The 22,367-nt window shown below is 36.6% G+C and overlaps 1 protein-coding gene across 5 annotated transcripts in view; it reads right to left on the bottom strand.

Moving 5' to 3' along the window:
- Positions 1-22,367, bottom strand: part of INVS (inversin) — a 152,021-nt gene that overhangs the window by 102,596 nt on the left and 27,058 nt on the right. Inside the window, exon 2 of one of the 5 annotated variants that reach the window (XM_029920843.1) lies at positions 2,407-2,453. The exons of the other annotated variants lie outside the window; for them this stretch is intronic. The gene's annotated coding sequence lies outside the window, so the exon portion shown is untranslated. The remainder of the gene's footprint in view (positions 1-2,406; positions 2,454-22,367) is intronic. 5 annotated transcript variants of the gene reach the window in all.

Raw genomic sequence — 22,367 nt, forward strand, 5'->3', positions numbered from 1 at the left:
GAGAGGGACGCAAAACTTGAGAGACTATTGAATACTGAAAACAAACTGAGGGTTAAAGGGGAAGGGGGAGGGGGGAAAAGAGATGGTGGTGATGGAGGAGGCCACTTGCGGGGAAGAGCACTGGGTGTTGTATGGAAACCAATTTGACAATAAACAATTTAAAAAAAAAATAATTTGGGTCTTATGGTCTCTTTACCAGCTGAATTCATGTGGCAAGCCAACCTAATAGCTGCAATGGCTTGACTGCTTGACAATATTGCCTTTTGGGCGAGAACACATTGACTATTTGACAAATGAATAAATGAGTGAATGAAATCTGGCTGTGGCATGGAGAATGGCTTGAAGAGAAAAAGACTTGAATCAGGAAGACTGGTAAGCTAGTTTAGTTGTTTAGAAAATAGATTTCGATGGACTGGAATAGAATAATGGAATAATAAAGATGGGAGAAAGAGCCAGAGTAGGAGACCTCAAATATGCATAGAGAGTCCTCTAAAATCCTCAGCTGACCCATGAATTGCAAATGCATGGGAAGACTCCAAAAAGTCTGTAAAAACCAATAAATGGAAGGTTGAAAAAACTGGTAAGATATTGCAGCTACTACCCAATACAGAGGAGACAGAATTTGGAGTTTGAGTCCCACCTGGAGGACTTGGTACTTTTGGTTGAAATCTCAGAGAAGCCGTTCCTTAAAGTATAGACAAACCAGGTCTAATAGATTAAAATAAAGACTATGGGAAAACCCAAAACATTCAATAAGTTCACTGCGATTAACCAGTTTTAACTGTCTGAACAACAACAACAAAATCAACATTCATGAGAGGAAGAGAACAAAATGAAGATTCATGATATATGACCCAAAATTATGAGTGTACAATAAAAATAACTACATGTGGAAAAAATAGAAAAATAGCAGTCAGTATTATGAGAAATACAATGAATATAAACAGGCTTCAAGGTGACCAGATGTTGGAATTATCACACAAGGACTTTAGAGCCGCTATCATAACAGCTTAACTGAAAAGATGATTATAATGATCAAACAGATGAGGAAACCTCAGGAGAGAAAATGAAAATATAAAAAGAACCAAGTAAAATTCTAGAACTGGAAAGTACATCTGAAATGTAAAAATCACAGACTACACTCGATATTAGTCTAGATAGCAAAAAAAAAAAAGAGTCAGTTATTTTTAACACCGATCACAGAAATTGTCTAATTTGAAGAATAAAAGTAAAAGATTTAAAAAAAAAAATCAAAAGAGCTTTAATGACCTCAATGACAATGTAGAAACATCTAATGTATGTGTATTTGTCCCATGTGGAGAAGAGAATGAGAGTATTTCTCAAAGCCATGCCTGATAAAGTTAATATAAAGAAATAGTAGGCAAATTTAGTTGACAGTGGTGTTCAAATCTTTTACGAAAAATTGACTTAATAATTTTTTTGGAATGTGTCACACAGAAAAATTGCACTTGAGAGTGGCTTGCTGACTTGATCCCTTACCACTTCTAAGTATTTTTGTGTGTATTTTCTAAAAATTAAGGATATTTTTTAATCCTACTATAATATAAACATCAAAAGATTAAGTTCAGAATCACACACTGCATTTAATACAAAGAAAACTACTTCTAGGCACATAATAGGTAAACTGCTGAAAATGAAAATTAAAAGGAAAATACTGAAAGGAAAAAGAACAACAATAGAAGCCACTACACACATGAGAAGAATAGGAATGATAGTAGATCAGAAACAGTGGAGGCCAGAAGACAATGGAATGACATATTTAACTTATGTCTTATGAAAAATAGTATACTATTCCAATGTGATGAATAAAGGATGCTTAAGGTCAACTCTAGAGCAACCTCTTAAAAATAATACACAGATGTAGTTAAAAAGCCAATGAAGGAACTAAAATGAAATATTAACAATATTTGATTCTAAAAAAGTACAAGGAAACAGGTTGAGAGGAACAAAAACAGATGACTCAAACATAAAATGGAAATAATAAAATGGAAGCATGAAACTCAGCCATATCAATAATTCATTAAATGTAAATGGACTAACTTCCAACTAAAATACAGATATTACAGACGAGATTAAAAAAAAGCAAAAATCCACTTTATGGTATCTATAAGTAGTATACTTTAAATATAAAGATACAGATAGGTTGAAAGTAATAGGATAGAAAATCTTATGCCTGAAACAATAATCATAACAAAATTGGAGTGGCTACTTCAATATCAGATAAAGGACACAATCAGATACATAGTTTCAAAGTATCTCCCCACAAAATGTTTATTAATTACAAAGATGAAACAGTACCTCTACAGTGGAGAAAAAGCAAACACTACCTTAACTAACAGTAAGTGAACATCATTAAGAATGGGCAAATTAAAAATTGTGTGATACCTGATAGGATTCAATGAGAAGAACATTGCATCACTTCTGTAATATCTCTGCCAAGATGAAGAACACAAATTTATTTATGAGAACATATCTAACATGTCCAAATTGAGAAATAAAATAAAATATCTAGCCATTATTCTTCAAATGTATCAATACTATTAAAGTTGAGAAAAGATTAGGAACTTTTCCAGATTGAAGAAGACTAAAGAAACTTGACAACTAAATGCAATGTGTGATTCTGAAATTAATCTTGATACTATTGGAAAAATAATGCAAACTGAAAATTTGATGGTCGTACTATATCAATGTCAAGTATCTGATTTTATCCTTATATTATGGTAATGTTGAGGAATGTCCTTATTTTTTAGAAAATACACACAAAAATACCTAGAAGTGGTGAGGGATAAAGTCAGCAATTCACTCTCAAGTGATTCAGAAAAATGTTTGTTGTACCAAACTTGCAATTTTTCTGTAAGTGTGACACATTTCAAATAAAATTATTAAAATCAATTTTTTCATAAAAGTTGTGAACACCACTGTCAATGACATTTACCTAATATTTTATAGAATACCATACCCAACTACTAGAGAATACAATTGCACATGAAGTGTTCACAGAATAGAACATACCCAGGGCTGAAAAATAAATCTTAACAAATTTAGAAAGATTGAAATCTTACAGCACATTCATCACAACAGCATAAAATTAGATAATACAATATCTATAGAAAAGCTCAAAATATTTGTAAGTTTTAAAAAATGTTTATTTTGAGAAAGAGAGAAAAAGAGAAATCATGAGTCGGGAAGGGACCGAGAGGGAGAGAGAGAATCCCAAGCAGGCTCCATGCTGTCAGTGCAGAGCTGACGCAGGGCTCAGATCTCAAGAACCATGAGATCATGACCTGAGCTGAAATAGAGTCAGTTAACCAACTGAGCCACCCTGCCACCCCAAAATATTTGTAAGTTAAATAGTACTTTAGGAAACAATCATTGGTTCAGAGAAGAAATCATTATGGAAATTAGAAAGTATTTCAAATTTAAGGACAACAAAAATACAAAATATCAAAACTTGTGAGTTGTAGCAAAAGCAGTACTTGGGGAAATTTCATAGCCTTAAATAAGTATACTTATATATTTAGTTAAATCACATAAATACATGCTTAAGTAATTATATATCATATATAAATACTTAATATTTTACTATAATTTGACAGTAACTATTATTCTATAAAGTCATTGAATGAAGAATCCAGGATAAAATGTTATAAAAGATGAAAAATCAAACCCAAAGTAAGGAAAAGTGAATAGAAATGAAGAAAATTAATTGGAATAGGAAACTCACAAATAATAGAGAAAATAAACATAGCCAATGTTGGCTTTTTGAAAGATTAAAAAAATTAATATCTACAAGACTGATTGATGAAAAAGAGAAAAATCCCACAAGTTACTAATATCAGCTGTATTCATTTTTGACTGCTGCTGTAACAAATTATAACAAATTGTGGGGCTTAAACTGACATGTTTTTATAATAATTACAGTTTTATAGATCAGAAGTCTAACAAGGGTATCAATGAACTGAAATTAAAAGTAGGAGTCAGGGCTCCATTTCTTCTACAGGCTCTAGGGGAGAAACTGCTTTCTTACCTTTTCCAGCTTCTAGCAGCAACCTATATTTCTTGGCACATGGCCCCCTTCCAGCCATCAATCTCCTGACTCCAAGTTTCTGTCATCACATACCCTCTGCTGAATCTCCTACCATCCTCTTTCCCATGGAAGGACCCTTTTGATTATACCACCCAAATAACCCAGTATGATCTTCCAATAATAAAAATTACATTTTAATTACATTTGCCAAGTCCCTTCTGCCATGTAAGGTAATGTATTCACAGGATCTGAGGATTAGGAAATAGACATCTTTGGGGAGTCAATATTCTGCCTACCGTATCAGGAATAAAAGAGGGGATATCACTACAAACATTAAAAGGATTATAGGAATAAATAGAGACCAACTACCTTCCAGTAAATTTATCTGACTACTCAGATGAAAAGGACAAATCACTGAAAAAGAGAATTACCAAATTGGACATAAGAAGCAATATAAAATCTGAATAGCCTAAGTCTATTAAAGAAATTAAGGGGCTCCTGGGTGGCTCAGTTGGTTAAGCAGTGACTTTGGCTCAGGTCATGATCTCATGGTTCAGGAGTTGGAGCCCCGTATTGGGCTATGTGCTGACAGCTCAGAGCCTGGAGTCTGCTTTGGATTCTGTGTCTCCCTTTCTCTCTGCCCCTCCCCTGCTCGTGCTCTGTCTCTCTGTCTCTCAATACTGAATAAAATTTTGAAAAAAGATTTGGAACTATATAAAAAAAGAAATTAAATTTGTTATCAACAAACGTTCCCACCAAAATTTGGAAGTTAAAAACCATGAGGCCTAAGTGGGGTTACTGGCGAATCCTATGCAAAATTTATTAATTAATACCACTAACTCAAGTCTTCAAACAGAAGAGAATGAAACAGTTCCCAGCTTAATTTATAAAGACTACATAATCCCAATGCCAAAACCTGGCAAAGATATCAGAAGGAAAAAACCCCAACTAAACTATAAATCAAAATTCTTTAGGGGCACCTGGGTGGCTCAGTCAGGTAATTAATTGTCTGACTTTGGTTCAGGTCATGATCTCATGATTCGTGAGTTCAAGGCCTACATTGGGCTTTCTGCTGTCAATGTGAAGCCTGCTTTGGATCCTCTGTCTCCTCCTCTCTGCCTCTCCCCTGCTCAAGTGCATTCTCTTTCTCTCTCAAAAATAAATATTAAAAAATTATATGTGTATATATAAAATTCCCTAACATTGTTGCAAAAATCCTCAAAATATTAGCAAATTAAATTGACCTATATATGAAAAGCATAATACTTCATGTCCCAAGTGGGACTTAATCCCTGGAATGCCAAGTTGGTTTCATACTTAAAAATCAATTGATGTAATGAGTAGAATTGATGAAAAATAAGGAAAAAATCATACGATGTCCCAACAGATGTAGAAAATGTATTTGACATTTAATGTTTAATGCTTACTCCTGGTATATATTTTCAGCAAACTAGAATCCAAAGAGAATTTTCTACATCAGTGTACTAATTATCAATTATTTGACTTTCAACTTCAAATCAACTGTTCTTTACCCTGCTTGTGGTGCTGGACTTAGTTAGCAACCATTTCTCTTTTAACAGCTGCCCCCAAATTTGGCTTTATCAGTACAAGGTGCAGCAGGAACACTGTAAGTTTTCATCTGGTATGATTTCCTTTCAACCTGAAGAACTTTCTTTGGTTTTTCTTATAGTGTAGGATTTTTTTGAGGTAAATTGTCTTAGTTTTATTTGTCCTTATTTTAATTTCATTATGGAAAGATAGTTTTACTACATATAGAATTGTAGGTTGATAGTTTTCTTTTACCATTTCGAATCCTAGTGTCTGTGTCTACTGTTTCTGAGAAGTATGCAGTCATCTGAATTCATGGTTTATCCTATTAGATTGCGTCTTTTTCTTCGTCTGCTTTCAAGATTTTCTCCTTTATTTTTGGTCTTCGATAATTTGACTCTGGTACTTCTAGGTGGAATTTTCTGTCTCTTTATCTTTAGGGATCACCAAGGCTCTGGAACCTTTAAATTTATGTCTTTACCAAGTTTGGGCAACTTCTGGCATTATCTTCTCAATTCTTATTATGCTCCATTCTCTCTCTTTTCTCCTGATAATCTCACTGCAAGTATTTTAGCTCTTTCAATACTGTCCCACAAACCAGTTTTGAGTCCGTGGCTGTGATTTCTTTTTGACCTTTCTTTTAGGGAGAATTCTCCCACATGTCATTTTGGCTAAGTTTCTGTCTTTTGTGTGTTTTGAAAGCTTATTATGTTTCTTACACTTGAAAGTAATGCTGTTTTAAAAAGGGCTCACTGTCCAGGGCCTGGCACTTCAGGAAGTGTTTCTGGCATATGCTGTGTACACTCTGGGGTTGAGTTTTGGCTGCTCTTTCCCCCAGGTCAGTTGTCTGTAGAGCTCCCCCTTGCTTGCAGCAGGGACTGTTTGGACCTATAACTAGGTGTGCTTTGATTTGTTTGTTAAAATAAGCCTTGCACTTGCCACATTGTCTCCCTCCAATCATGAAGATCCTTCTGCCAATCGGTCCTCAGATCGATTTCCTGGGTGTTCCAAGTGATCTGACCTCAGTACAGCTGTGTTTGAGGAATGAAGAAAGCCGAGGGTCCCTCTCTTTCCCCACCACCCGAACTCCTCCAGTGTCCCACAAATCAGTGAGACATCATTCTTTTTTTTTCCACTTAATACATACTTCTCATTTTTTAGGTTGAATAATTTCTATTAGTCTATCCTTTAATTTCATTCACTCATTTGTCATCTCCAATCTGCCAATAAGCCCTTCCAATGAAATTTTTATTTAGATATTCAATTTTTCAGTTCTAGAACTTCCATTTAATTTTTTCTAGTTTCTATTTTTCTGTGAGACTTTCTATTGGTTTATTCATTAAAAGCATATTTTTCTTTGTATCTTTGAATAGAGTTAAAATAGCTGCTTTAAAATCATTGTCTGCTAATTATAACATCTGGATCACCTTGAAAGTTGTCCAAGATTTCCTTTTCTCTTGAGTATGTATCCCAGTTCCCCGTTTGTCCACATGTACAATAATTTTGGATAGTATTTTGGACATTGTAAATGAATCTGGATTATGCGTGTTATAGTCAAGGGTAATTTTTTGTTTGTTTGTGTTAGCAGATAGTTCATTTGGCTGAACTCAAATTTCAAACTTTGTTTCTCCCGCAAAGGCAGGCAGCAGCTAAAATCACTGCCTAAAAACTCTGATGAATTATTTTAGCTTTAGCTTGGCTTCCTGAAGTTTTCCCCATGTATGTTTGGGTAAGGGATTGGGAAAAGATTTTGGCAAATGATATGTAGAATTTGGGGCTTCTCATCTGTGAGTCCCTCTATTTGGGAATATGTCTCTTGACTTATGGCCATTGCCCAAAATGCTGTTCTCTGATTTCTCAACTAGTGAGTATAGATTTGTCTTCAATTTTCCTCCACCTTAAAGAACTGACTAGACCCTACCATAAAAGCAGAAATGCAACCAATGCCATTTATTTTCCTCTTTTTTTTTCCAAGAATTGATCACTCCTTAATTTCTGCATGCTTCTGGTGACTCTCCAGTCCCTCCAGATAGCTTTTTTATATTTTGCCTAGAGTTTTAAAATGTCATTTGTTGGAGATTGATCCAATATGAGCTCGTTTGCCATTACCAAAAGGCATTGTTATTTTTAAAAAGCTCTCTAGATAGTTAAGAACCACTGTACTAATCCTGTTGATGGAAGAAGTATTTAGGTAGTCTCCCCCATCCTCATAAGTAGCACTTGATTGTCTATTTTGGATGTCATGCTGCCAATAGCTGTCCTTAATTAGTGACCAAGTATATAGTCTTTTGCACAATTCAACATTCCCTCCTGCTGAACTCCTATAGCCAGCTGGGTAACATATATTCTCTCAGAGTTTTCCTTGTCCAAGCAGGTAGTACCAATGTCAAGCTTCTGTCCTTCTTCACCATTAGTCAAATGCTGTATATTTCACTAATAAATCCTAAAATGAGTATAAAAGGTTTTCTACAATGAGTGGTGTTTCTCTGCAGAACTAAGAAGAATAAGTTGTTTCAAGAATATATTAAACCAGGGCTAATTCTGAAAATACCAGCATAAGAATTCAGTTTCATGTCCCCAAACACACAAATATTCACTAAGCACCTATTGTTTATATTTGCACTTAGCACTGAATTACAAGAGGATACAAAAATAAATTTGAAGGAACTCTGCACTCTTGGAGCTCACAATACCAGGCGTGAATTTGTTCATGAGTAACCATAATATAAGATAAAAAGTGCTAAGATCCATAACAGAGAGTCTAATGGTTTTCTCAGAACTGTTATGTGATCATCTTGGTCACCGAAATGTTACAAAACAACAGAATAGTCTCGTCTCAGCTCAAGAGCAAAGACTTTGATTATAGGTCACAGACAGTGTGTTCTGTTCAAAGACCCTAAGGCAAATCCAGTTATTTAAACTTTGAACTTCTTTTCCAGGATATCAAGTTTGTCTCTATCATTTCCTGTGAACAATCCTGCTTAGGAAAATGTGGTCATAATTTCACAGATATAGTTCTAGAAGAATTGCACAAAATCTGAGAGAAGGTTTCTGCAACCATGGGTAGCTGTTTTGAAACTTTAATTTTTTCTTCTTTAAATCAAGCAAAACATGTACTTTAGATAACCACAATTCTAAATGTTTAGTCCGCAGTACTGAGACTTGTGCGTATCTTCAGTGTGGTCTACAAAGATCATAGAATCTTCCAACCAGCTCCAAAATGGGGAGAACTTAATTAATATCTGTTAGAATTTGAAGGGTGCAAGGTCACTGCACTCATCCATCCAGTATCTACTTTGTACATCCATTCAGTTCTTTTGGAGTACTTTTTTTGAGTCATTTCAAATTGGTTGGCAGGGTTGTTTTGAATGGCTAGAGAAAGCAGACTGTACGGGTATAGAGATGGGCTGAATGCATAATTAATAACCTAGGAATGCCTATTTCCACACTCTGGACAATACTGTCAATTCATTCAAGGTAATTATTAAAGTATAATTACCTAGCTATCCATAGATGATGCTTACAAGTGCTCTCTGTACCTGGTATATTTTTATGTGTGTCTTTTCTTTTGTTTATTTGAGGGAAAGAGAGAATGTGTATGCATGTGAGTATGAGTTGGATAGGGGCAGAGAAAGAGAAAGAGAGAGAATCCTAAGCAGGCTCCATACGATCAGCACAGGGCCTGACATGGGGATTGATCCAATGAACCATGAGATCATGACCTGCACCAAAATTAGGAGCCAGATGCTTAACCAACTGAGCCACCCAGGTGCCCCTGTACCTAGAGTATTTTAAAAGCATTTCAAAAATTATATATGCCTTTGGATGACAGCAATGCCTTAAATTGAATTTGTACATAGAGACTGGATATATATGGAAAATTATAAATGTTGCTCATAACATTGTATTTAGCATTTATCATTGTTAACTTTATTTCATAGAACTTAGTGGAATTTAAAATCATATATGTGGCCATGAAGAGGTGATATTAAGAGCTCTGAACATTGGAGAATAAGCCAACTGATTTTTTTTTCCCAAATATCTTCTCCATTCATATTCCAAATGATAGCATTGTAGTGTAAGTATGTACAGGAGTACATAGAGAATGGCATAAGTATGTGGGGGGTGGGAGAAGAGATTTTGAGACTGCATTGGATATGATAACACTGGTATAATTTAAATCCAATCCTGTCACTTGCTCTAATTTGCTAAGGAAAAAAGAATAAGGTATTCCTTGGAACAACTTAGCGAATGTATAATTCTTCTTTGGGTTAGAAGGAATAAATGAAAATTTTGTTTTGTGAGGAATCACATTTCTAAGTGCGTATGGGAGAAGAATATCATCAAATATCCATACTTCATTATTAGTTCATCTATCCTTTTAATTTAATGTCTCATTTTTTTTTCTAGTAATAGTGTTAAAGATGCTTACCACTTGTTAATTCTGACAATGAGATGGCAACCTAGGTCATCTCTCCCCTACAGTTTCATTTTTAATCACCATTTAAGCGGTTTACCTTCTAGCATGACCAGAGACAAAAGGAACCAATCTGGATTTGCACTGTGTGTGTGTACGTGTGTGTGTTTTGCACATCCAGGCTTGAAGATATCATTTAAAGTTACACAGATTTATTATCCAAAGGGACATCTAATTAAATAAAGAAGGAGACATATGTTAGCTCGGCTGACTTCAGGCTCTGTTCCTTTGCACAAAAGGTGCTCATATGCCTTCCCCCTCAATTCTGAAAGCACACGGTTCCTTATTCCCTTCACCATGAATAAGGCCGACATTTGACAGCTTCACAAGGCTGACAGGGTTACCCAACAGCCCACCCTCCCTATTCTCAATCCAATTAGACCTCTAATCCTCCAGATGAAAGGCCCAACTGCTCACGTTCCTCATGACAACGACAGCTATTGATTATTTGTCACTGCAGCTAACACCTTCCCTGTCGAGGCTGCTCTGACAGAAGCAAACCTACCAAATTAGACAGCACTTTATCTGCCCTGGAGGCCAAATGGCACAACAAGTAAAGGCTAATAAATGGTATAAAAATGAACAAATCATAACATTATGACAGGCTGATCGTTGCCAGCAGCCTCCCAGCTCAAGTTTGATGTTCTGTTAGACCTGCTCCTTCTCTTTCCCCTCTGCTCTAGCTCCAACTTTGACTGAATTAAAGGCCAGAACAATTAAGGCATTTGACCAGCAAAGATAAGCCAATTGAAGTATCACCAAGGGACATAAATGTCAATAACTGACTGCCATTTGTCAATACAAACATCCTGGAGATGCAAATGCTCAGGCCTCTGCTCTCCACTAGCCTGCACTGACTCGCTTTCCAATGAGAGTCAGCTCAAATGGCCAGTCTGTGGCTATTTAACCAGAATTGGGGAGAAAAAAGAAAAAGAAAAGAGAAAGAAAAATACAGTCCTAAGAAAGGAAATATTCTATGAAGAACAAGCAGGAGGCATCGGGTGGGGGTGGAGGGTTGTATGAGAAAGAGAGAGATAGCAAAGCAGAGCTATTCTTCCTTAAAAATATATCTAATATTAGAATATCGTCATATGTTTTAGGCAAGAATACATGCATCATGTGAGAAGTGCTAGACCACCTGGGAGAATTAATAAAGCTGTGACTTCGGAAGTAGACTTATTAATTTAATGAATATATATTTTTATTAAATTTTTTTTAATTTGAGAGAGAGAGAGAGAGAGAGAGAGAGAGAGAGACAGAGCAAGGGCAAGCAGGGGAGAGGGAAGGGGCACAGGGAGAGAGACGCAGAATCTTAAGCAGGCTCCACACTTACAATGGAGTAGGGCTCAATCACACAACCCTGGGATCATGACCTGAGCTAAAATCAGGAGTCAGATGCTCAACTGAGCCACCTAGGCACTCTAATTTAATAAGTATTTTTTGAGCACCAACTGTGCACCAGGAACTGTTCTAAGCAATGGGGAGAAATACTGGATGGGGGGAAAGGACCCCCAAGTCCCCAACTTAATGGACTTTACATTGTAGTGGGGTAAAAGACAATAAGCAAGGCAAACAAGTAAAACAGAGTATTTTGGATGGTGTTAAGTACTACAGAAAAATATGAAGCAGAGTAGGGGGAATAAAATGTGTGAAATGAGGGACTATCATGTAGGAGAGGCAGGGAAGGCTTCACTGCAACAATGACTTTTAAGTAAGAACTGAAGGAAGTGAGGGAGTTCCACACAGAGCTCTCTAATGGAACAGTTTTCCTAGCAAAGGGAAAAGCAAATGCAAAATAACCTTGAGGCAAGAGCATTCTTTTCCTCTTAGAGGAATAGCACAGATGCTAGAGTAGGTTTATGCAGGGAAAACAGGGGTAAGATTAAAAATAAGGTCATATAGATAACTGGAAATTTAAAACATACAGAACTTTATAAGGCATAGGAAGTGCTTGGTCTTTTACTCTGAGATAAAAAACCCTTGGAGGGTCTGAAGCAGAGAGTGACATGATTTGACTGGAGCTTAAAAGGCTCATGCCAGCTGATGTCACTTCCCACATGAATCCAATCAGAGATGCTGGTTATTATGACCAGGATAGTAGCAAAGGGGGGTGTTGAGAAATGAGTGGATTCTGAATAAATTTTAGTACATAGTGTTGACAAGATTTGCTGATAGACATCAGTCTCACACAAGACAACAAGACTCTGCATAAAAATGGTTGCCCAATATGTGTTAGTTAAACGGAATTCTCCACCTGGCAGTTCAATTTAAAATTCTATGCTTTGGAGCAAGGGAAGTGTGTCAAGTCAAAATTTTAAAAACCAATTTAAGCAAAGACTTTGGAATCAGACAGATCTCAAGCTCTTTGAGTCTTGGTTTCTTCATCTATATGATCTGGTATTCTATCATTCTCAGCTGGGTGAGAAAAAGGAGTAGAGATGTAAGATAGAAGAAGTTAAGTTAAAAACAACAACAATGTCTTAGTCCTGAATTAGAATAGGAAGTGACAAAATGACATTTTTTATTAAAAAAAAAATGATTCCAAGCAGTGGCCACAGTAAAGATTTATCACCAACCCTGTAGAAGTGCGCATCCCTAGACTCTAGACTGTGGCCTCCAAATACTTTTTCTGCTTCCAAGAACCATGGGTCCTTGGAGAAAAGGTAGATTCCAGGACTGGAGTAAAAAATACAGAAATTATGAAACTAATATAACACTGTATGTTAAGTATGCTGGAATTGAAAAACTTAATAAAAATACTGAAATGAACCTGGAATATTTGGTCACAGCAGATAGCAAGTGAACTATCAAATAATTTGATCATGTCAAAAGGATCCAGGAACCAACCTGAAGGACTTCCCACAACTGAAGATGGAGAAATCTGAATATCAATTAGCAATAATAATGTTAATGAACTGTACAGTAAGTATGTTATAAAATGATAGAAAAAATCTCCTACACTTTGTTCATAATGATACCAATAAGGAAAAAAGGAAGGTATTTATTGGTCATCATGAGAGGACATAGGAAACCAACTCCTTAATTTGAAAACTGACTAATAAAAAGAAAGAATAAAGGATTAGTTCTTCCTTTTCTAGATCAGTGAGTAATCAAATAGTAGACAAGTGGAAATTCTCTTTAATCAATTATTCCAACAAATAATTGTAGAAGGGATGGCAGAATTAGAATATTGCCATTTGGCAATTCCCAATAACAAACTATCTGTAGGCCCTGGATGCCAATAACTTCAAACATTAAAAAAAAAAAAAATGGAGACCAGGGAACATTATGGATCTCCTGATGAGAAATGTAGCAAAACAATGAAGTAGTTTAGCCAGGAAAAATCAAACCTGAATCAGATCAAGCCTATAGATCCAATAACTAACAGGAAATACAGAAGACAGAGAAACAAGTTAACTATACTCAGAGAATCAAACTAATTTAGACTGAGACCATTAGTTTGGACTGAGACATCAAATTAGTTTAGAAGTTAAGCCACAATTGCAAAAACACCATAAGAAAAAAAGAGAGATGGGGAGGAATCTTTAGATTCAAAAAGGCTTAAAAGACATAAATCAATGCCAATGCATTGCCCTTATTTGGATCCTGATTCCTGATTTGAACAAGTGTAAATAACCAAACAAAAACATTAAGGAAACAATTTATTATTTGAACATTGATGGGCTATTTTATGATGCCATATTAAATAATTCTTGTTAAATTTTTACAATAAATTATAATGATTATTTTTTAAAGGAGTCATTTTCTTTTTCTTCTGTTCTTTTTAAAGATTTTACTTTTAAGTAATCTCTGCATCCATTGTGGACTTAAACTCACAAACCAGAGATCAAGAGTTGCATGCTCCATTGACTCAGCCAGCCAGGCATTCCACAAGACACTTTTTTTTTTTTAAAGAAATAAAAATATTGGTGTAATGGTATAATATCTGGGATTTCCTTCAACATGGGAAGGAAAGAAGTTCTCCCTAATAAAATGTTTAAAAAGACATGAGGCTTAAAAAAATCTAGTGTCAGATTCATTGGCTCCTCCTCTTTTCATAACTATAATCCAACAGTAAATTCAAAATACATTTAAAATTGGACCCCATCTTACCACCACCACCACTACTGCTCTGGTCTAACCCAGCAGCATCTCTTGGCTTCCTAATTAGTCTCCCTCCTTCTGCCCTCACCATTTTGACAGTCTACCCTCAGCACAGCAGTTAAATGAGCCTTTCAAAATATAAACCAGATCATATTTCTGTGCGTAAACCCTTCAACAACCTCTCCTCTTGTGCACAGTAAAAGCCGAATCCTTCAATATCCTGTAGACCCTACACGATCTCTGACCTCATCCTCACCCCAGAGTTACAGGGGCCTTCCTGCTGACTCTTCCTTGTAAATACCATGCACGCTCCCATCTCGGGGTCTTTGCACTTGATATTCTCTCTCCCTGCAAGTTTTGTTCTCTCATTGCCTGTAGGTTAAATGTTAAATGTTTGCTCAATTTTATTCGTTAAATGAGACTTATCTGAATCACTCTGTAATATGCAACCCCTCGGCTCCCCATCTCTTTCACCTGGCTTATTTTTTCCAGAGCATGTATCCTCATGTGACATAATACTATATATATTTTATAATCTTTTTCATTTGTTGGTTTTTTCCTACCAAAATATAAGCTCTTTGAAGGCAGAGATTTTTGTTTCATTTTGTTCATTGTTATATCCCAAACATATAGGATAGTGTCTTATGATTAGTAGGTACTCTTCTGGCTAAATGAAATTTTGGATTTTCAGACCAGTGCTCTTTACAACTGAATAATACTGCTGAATTAAGCTTGCGGGGTGAAGGGTGGGGTGACATCCCTTACTTGTGATTGACAAAACCAAGTGATTTGATCATTCCTTTATTTAAGAGCATTTGGAAGGAGATGTCCATATTTGCTAAGAAATAGAAAGAACATCCAGGTAGGGTAAGTGTTAGGCCACTCCCATTGTCAACAGAGTTGGTCTATCTGGCTTTTTTTGTAGCCTCAAGCTGCAGGGCACTGCTACAGGAGGTGGCCTATGGCCTATGATTTAGATAGTAGTTAGGTCCACAAAGCTCTGTAAGTGCCCAAAGAACACTGGCCAACACCCGGAGTACCTACCTAACATCTATGGCCATCTATTTCTGGACTAACAAAACCCTGATTTTTGTTTATCTTCCTTTAAGTGATTATGTTCTTCAGAGAAGGCTGGGCCATCAGCAAATTCAATGGCTTTGAGTGGTATGAACAATCACAGTGGTTTCATTTTTGCCAAGAGAGTAGATTAGGTCTGGGAGTCCAAGAGATGGAAGGTAAATCAGCCACAAAGCTTCTAGAGAGGTTTTTCTTGCTATTCAAAAGGTAAAAAAGATAAGGGTATCCAATTTTTCTGCTTCCAGATACTGTGATCTGCATGCTATCCTTCCCCCAGCTTTGGGACTTACCTTGACCCTAATTAAGGAAAGATTTAAGTCTAGCTTGTTTGTGAGATCAGTGAGGGTTAAGTCTTCCTGGGTGCCTTAATGTTGTAATACAGATAGAGCAACTCATCTTCTGTCTTGTTCCTGTCATCTAGTCTCAGTCTTGTACCTTAACGTCTAGCAAATTGATGCCTATTTATCCACCAATCCATTCATCCATCCATCTATCCACTCGACAATATAATGGTCTTAGGCATTGACACTACAATTGTGTTCTTTAAATGCCAGCTTAAAAACCTGCCTAGTATCCAAATTTCCAGCCTGTCCTTTGTGATTCCCCCATGGAATGGTATGCTGTCATTCCGTACCTGCTCTTTCAACTTTGTGGCTGAGGTCTCGCTGACATATTACCTCCTCCCCTCATCCCTACAACTCAGCATGTTTTGTATTCCAGGTTGCCTTAGCTCCACTGGCTGGGATACCACCCATGATTTCTGGCAGGACTTTCTTCATTTTCTGCCCATCCTAGGGATGTCCTCAGTGCCAGGCACTTCCAAGTCTAGCTTGTCCACAGTCACCTGCATTACAAGTTCCAATTCTGATGGACCGTGCATAATATTCCAGGCCCTTCACTCCAGGAGGTCATTTAAAAAATATATAGAGGAGCTCAGAGAGTTGAATCAGTAGGTTAAGCACCTGACTCTTTGATTTCAGCTCAGGTCATGATCTCACAGTTCATTACTGGACTCTGTGCTGATAGCGTGGAGCCTGCTTGGGATTATCCTTCTCTCCTCTTCTCTCTGCCCTTCCCCATCCCCCTCTCTAAATAAATAAACTTAAAAAATATATTGTACAGAAATAGTTTTCATCACTTTTTCCAGCTGGATAGCATCACATTGTGTGGTCCTCCTCTTTTTATTCAACCAGTCCTCTAACAAGACATTTCCCTTCATGCTTTCTCTATCCCAAATAATGCTGCAATTCAATAGCCTTGTGCAGACATCATTTCTTATTTTTACCAGTGTGTTTTTCTGGAAGTGGAAATGCTGGGTCAGAGGTAAGCGCATATCCCAGTTACTCTGGCTGGATATTGTTCCCTTTCCCTCCACAGAGGTTGCACTGTGCTTCGTTCCCTCCAGGAACAGTTTTGCCATCAGAGTGCTCTGTCAAACGTTTTGACTTTTGCAAACCTGACACACGAAAAACACCTCATTATAATTTTAATTTGCATTTCCCTTATGCTGAACAACAGTGAGCATATTTTCACATATTTAAGGGCCAAACTCCTTTTCTTGTGAACTACCTACACATATCTCTTATTCATTTTTTATAGACCCATTTATGTCTTTTTCTTCCCCATTATATATATTTGGGATATTAACCCTCTGTTAGTGACATAACTTGCAAATCTCGTTTCCTGGTTTATCTTTCTCCTTTTTCTTTGCCTATGACATTTTCTGGGAGGGAAAAGTCTTTCTTATTTCTAAGTAGCCATATTTATTAATCCTTACCTATCCTTTCTATGTTTTGATTTACCGATAGAAGGTTTTCTCTGCTCTTAGATTATGCACTGTAAATCTTCATGGTATATTTAATGCTTCGTAAGACATATACACATTACCATTCAATGAAATAATAATGTAAAGCATGCACCTGTGTGCACATGTACATATACCCATACAAACTCACACAGATTATATTAGTTTTCAATCTGCACCATATTGGAGACGACCAGTTACATACATAGTTAGAAATCTACACTCAGTGCTTTGAAGTATTGTCTGAATTTTGCCTCAAACTCCTAACAAATGCTTTGCAAAGAATCAGTCTGATAAATAACAAAGAGATCGAAAGGGTTTGAATAAAAAAACTAAAAAATACAATGTCTTCTGAAATCTAAGATTGTTTGAGATAAATGGGGTATACTCTTTGAGGTATAAGGTTAGGTATCTGAGACCTTTCTTCCTTCTTTAGAAAGGCCTGGATTGCTATATATTTCCCTCTTGTGACTGCCTTTGTTGTGTCCCAGAGGTTTTGGGTTGTGGTGTTATCATTTTTATTGGCTTCCATGTGCTTTTTAATTTCCTCTTTAATTTCTTGGTTAGCCCATTCATTCTTTAGTAGCATGTTCTTTAGTCTCCAAGTATTTGATATCTTTCCAAATTTTTCTTGTGGTTGATTTTGAGTTTCATAGCGGTATGGTCTGAAAACATGCTCAAACTTTTTGTACTTGTTGAAGGCTGATTTGTGTCCCAGTATGTGATCTGTTCTGGAGAATGTTCTGTGTTGGAGAGTACTCAAATAAATTTATTGAAAATGAGTAGTTTTGGGGCGCCTGGGTGGCTCAGTTGGTTAAGCCTCCAACTTCGGCTCAGGTCAGATCTCACGTTCATGGGTTTGAGCCCCGCATCAGGCTCTGTGCTGACAGCTAGCTCAGAGCCTGGAGCCTGCTTCTGGTTCTATGTCTCCTTCTCTCTCTGCCCCTCCCCCTCTCATACTCTGTCTCTCTCTGTATCAAAAAATAAATAAAAACATTAAAAAAAAAAAGAAAATGAGTAGTTTTATTAGTGAAATGTTAACTTTATGATGATTCAGAATCTGAAAGACTTTAAACATTTAGACACAAGTTGAACTTAAATATTTCAAAATATAATGCAATATGATACAGATTAAATACTCAAAATGTATTTCTTGAACAAATGAGATGGATGAGTTGTTCATCAGAATTGGAATGGTGAAAAAGTGGACTCTGATAGAGTAAATAAAAATTTTCAAGAAGCCTAATTACCACTGATGACACAGTTTAGACAAGCAGAAAGAAAAACTACAAAAATCCTTTACATTGAAGTTAATTTTAGTAGTAGTGTTTCAGTGATTAAGCTTTTCTGCATACAGGATCTATTTTGATATCAAAGACTAGGATGAGACTTCTGGTGACTCTGGAGCAGAGATGACAACGATACTCAATGACAGATTCAAGAATCAAGAGGACCTCAACAGGTTGTATTATGAACCCAATTTAATTCACCAACCATTAACTGCATGTCTGTTAAGTATGAGGCACTGGTAATAAAAAATATGCTGATATGAAGATGTGCATTGTTGGCGAGGAAATAAAATGTGTTAACAAATAAATATCTTTCAGTGGAATAAGTGATATAACAGTGGTCGAGTATACAAAGTACTAGAGGAACAAAGAAAGGAATGGTAAACTCTACCTAAATAAGTCTGGCAAGTTCAAAGTAATGATTAAATATGGATACAATAAATGCTACATTTGGGTCCAAAACCACAACAATATGAATACAGGATTAGTTTACACAGTAGTAAGCATAAAGCAAAGTTGGAGATTTTATTTGAGAAATCGACTGCATTTGATTGCCAAAATGTCAATGATGAAAATCATGGCATACTCTGTGCTCATCAGACTGGCACTATATTCTATTTTAGGTGTCTTATTTTCAGGAGGATTTAGGCAACTGTGTGCACATACAGTAAAAGGATCAGGATGGGAAGCAGACTTGAGAGCATATATGAAGAAGGAATAAAGGAATAGATATAGTAAGCCAGCAGAAAAATTTTTTCACTGGGCCAGGATGATTATTTCATTAATATATAAAGTCAGATGAGGTCACTCCTTTCCTCAAAACTCTCCAATGACTCCTCATCTCATCCATAGTAAAAATATGTTCCTGACAATCGCCAAAAGGCACCGTAAGATCTGGCTACCATTTCTGTCATGCCGTCATTACCCACTGTTCCCCGCCTTGCCCACTCTTTATAACCACACTAGCCCCCTTCTTTTCCTTAACCATTCCAGGCATGTTCCCGTTTTAAGGCGTTTGTTCCTTCTGCCAGGAACAAAAGAAAGTTCCCTCGGCCACTCACATGGCTAACTTCCTCACCTCCTCCAAGTCTGGTTCCAAATGTCACCATGCTAATGAAAACTATTTTGATTGCCTTGTTTAAGTTTATGCCCTACTCTCCCCAGTCACCTCCTCCCTGGCTTTCTTGATCCCCCTTACGCTGGCATTTTGGTTATATTTCTGTTACCATATTAGTAAATGATTATTTTGACTTTGTAAAGGCTTAACAGTCAAATGAAGTATAAAGAGCCTCATGTCATGGGGAAAATGCTGTGCCTAAGGGCTGACAATATTCATACTGTAGGAATAAAAGACCCCCTGGTTCCCTCTCATTCTCCTTTGAACAGTAGAATATAAGATGGAAAGAAACAAAAAGAGAAAATTATATGAGCAAATACAATCCTATGGCATAAGGAGGCAATTATCAAATTAATGCTCGGATTTTCTTTGGAATTGATGTTATATAGAAAATTAATTTTTAAAAGCTTAAATGAAAGTAAATGGATCTGAAGTTCCTTTTTATCAGCTGTAAAAATATTCACTGGCCCTGTGCCCAGAGTTTAAAAGAAATCAGCATGAGTCTAATGAAAAACAAGCTGTAGGTCTCAGGGAAATTCAATATATACTCTTTCTTTTCCTTTTAGTTTTTGATTGGTTTCCATGGGAATCCAGGCTTGTGGGGATCTCTAATCTATTCATAGAAAGCAGATGCTTGTATTTTCATGACTTAGTAAAACTGGGGGGTCAGTGAAGAGATAAAGATGATTAGAAAATGACCATGGTTGTAGGAGACAGGAACATGTTCAAAACAAAATTTAGCAAGCCACATAGATTTAAAATACAAATCTGCAAAGCTGCCCTGCTGTGTTTGAAGGATGTCATCACATTAAGGGAAAACTGCACTGAAAAGTGGAAGGTCTGGGTTAAATTCTGAATCTGGCTCATGAGAAGGAAAACCTTAGGTACTTCTTTGGGGATTTGACTGGGAAACTAGATTTGGAAATGACTCTAGGTCAGAAGAACCAGAAGTCTGAGAAAGTAAGTTTCAGAAAAGTATACGGTATCTTCCTGTGGAGTATTATCAGACACATTAAGCTAGAATCAGAAAAACAAGGTAATTCCTGACTCCACAAGTATCAGAGTGAACTAGAAGAATTCAATCAAACTATACCTCAGTTTACTTACTCAGATAGCAAAATAGAGAGGTGCCCGGGTGGCTTGGTCAGTTGAGCATCGGACTCTTGATATTGGCTCAAGTCATAATCTCGTAGTTTGTGAGTTTGAGCCTTGTGTTGGGCTCGGCACTGAGCATGGAGCCTGCTTGGAATTCTCTCTCTCTCCCCTTCCCTGCTTGCACGTGTGCTCTCTCTCTCTCTCAAAATAAATTTTTTTAAAACTTAAAAAAAAGAAAAATAGATAATATTTAACTATTCTGACTGCCATAAAACCACTATGAAACTAAATGAATTATTTTCCTCATTAGAATTATGTTAGAAAAATTCAAAGTAGTGATTTCAATCAAGATTTGTTGATGTGCTCTTCCTCATACTATAAATGTCATCCATGCAAGGAGATGCACATTAAGGATAGTCAAAGTATTAAAGGACAGACAGGTTTTGATTTCAATTCTCAGATTTGTTTAAAATCAGGCCAACTCTGGATTTGATTGGAATGCTCTTGAGTACATGATCCTAAATATCTAAAACCAGTTTCTAAACTGGAACACCAGAGGGCAGGTTCAAAGATAGTTTCTAAATACTCTGAGGAGGACGAACTTTAAGTATGTTTGGAAACCTCAGAAGCTGGAACACACTGAAGCAAAGATCCTTTAGATGTGGACTTTCTGCCTGCCTGGGAAAGGCTGCTTAGCTAGGGGTGAAGTCAAATGGGGTAAACTACGACAGCTGTCTAACATCACCTGTCTCAGTCCAGAGATCCTGAGAGATCATTAAGATTCCAGAACATAAGGGTTTCATACACTCAGACTTTCTACATTTCTAAGTAATGTGGGCATCACAGATGTCTTTTGGTTCCTTCTTTCAGAAGCATACCAATGGCCAAAACCTCATTTGCCTACTCTTCAGGTATCTACTAGCTACATAATTTGCGGTAGAGGGAGCACTTATTAAATTATGTTAAAATGAACTAATGAGTGAATACTACTACAGGGAAGCATCCAGATCATTTTGATGCATGTTCAAGTTTGAGAACCACTGGATTAGAGTATAAATACAGGGCTTTCTTAGAGTTCCTAAAGCTAAGCTCGGGGAAATGTGGCCAGAGTGTTTCAAAGCTTATATCAGGAACTATTCTTGATTCCGTTCTTCTTTTTCCTACATAATATATGCTATAAATAATACATGCTATAAATAATGCTCATCAAGTTCTGGATATCTTACCATTAAAAAAATAATTTCTAAATTCAGGCATAACAGGGGCACCTGGGTGGCTCAGTCGGTTAAGCATCTGGCTTCGGCTCAGGTCAGGATCTCACAGTTCATGGGTTCAAGTGCCGCATCGGGCTCTGTGCTGACAGCTAGCTCAGAGCCTGGAGTCTGTCTTCAGATTCTGTGTCTCCCTCTCTCTCTCTGACACTCCCCTGCTCACACTGTCTCTCTCTCTCTGTCTCTCTCTCTCTCAAAATTAAGTAATTAAAAAAATTTTTTTTAAATTGAGGCATAACATATAAACAATGAAGTAGATAAATCTTAAGTATACAGACTTTTCTGTAATCAACACACAGGTCAAAATATAGATCATTTCCAGTATAACTGAAAGCTTCCTTTATGTCCCTTTTTAGACATTATCTATATCTTGGGTAACTATGAATCTGATTTGAATGACCATAAAGTTTTGCTTGTTCTTAAAATTCATAAAAATATCTGACTTCTTTCGCTCAACATATCTATGAAATGTATTCATATGGTGCAATGTATCAGTAGTTCATTATTTTTGTTGTGTGGTATTCCACTGTAGGAATA

The sequence above is a fragment of the Suricata suricatta genome, chromosome 13, assembly GCF_006229205.1.
Source record: "Suricata suricatta isolate VVHF042 chromosome 13, meerkat_22Aug2017_6uvM2_HiC, whole genome shotgun sequence".
NCBI lineage: Eukaryota > Metazoa > Chordata > Mammalia > Carnivora > Herpestidae > Suricata > Suricata suricatta.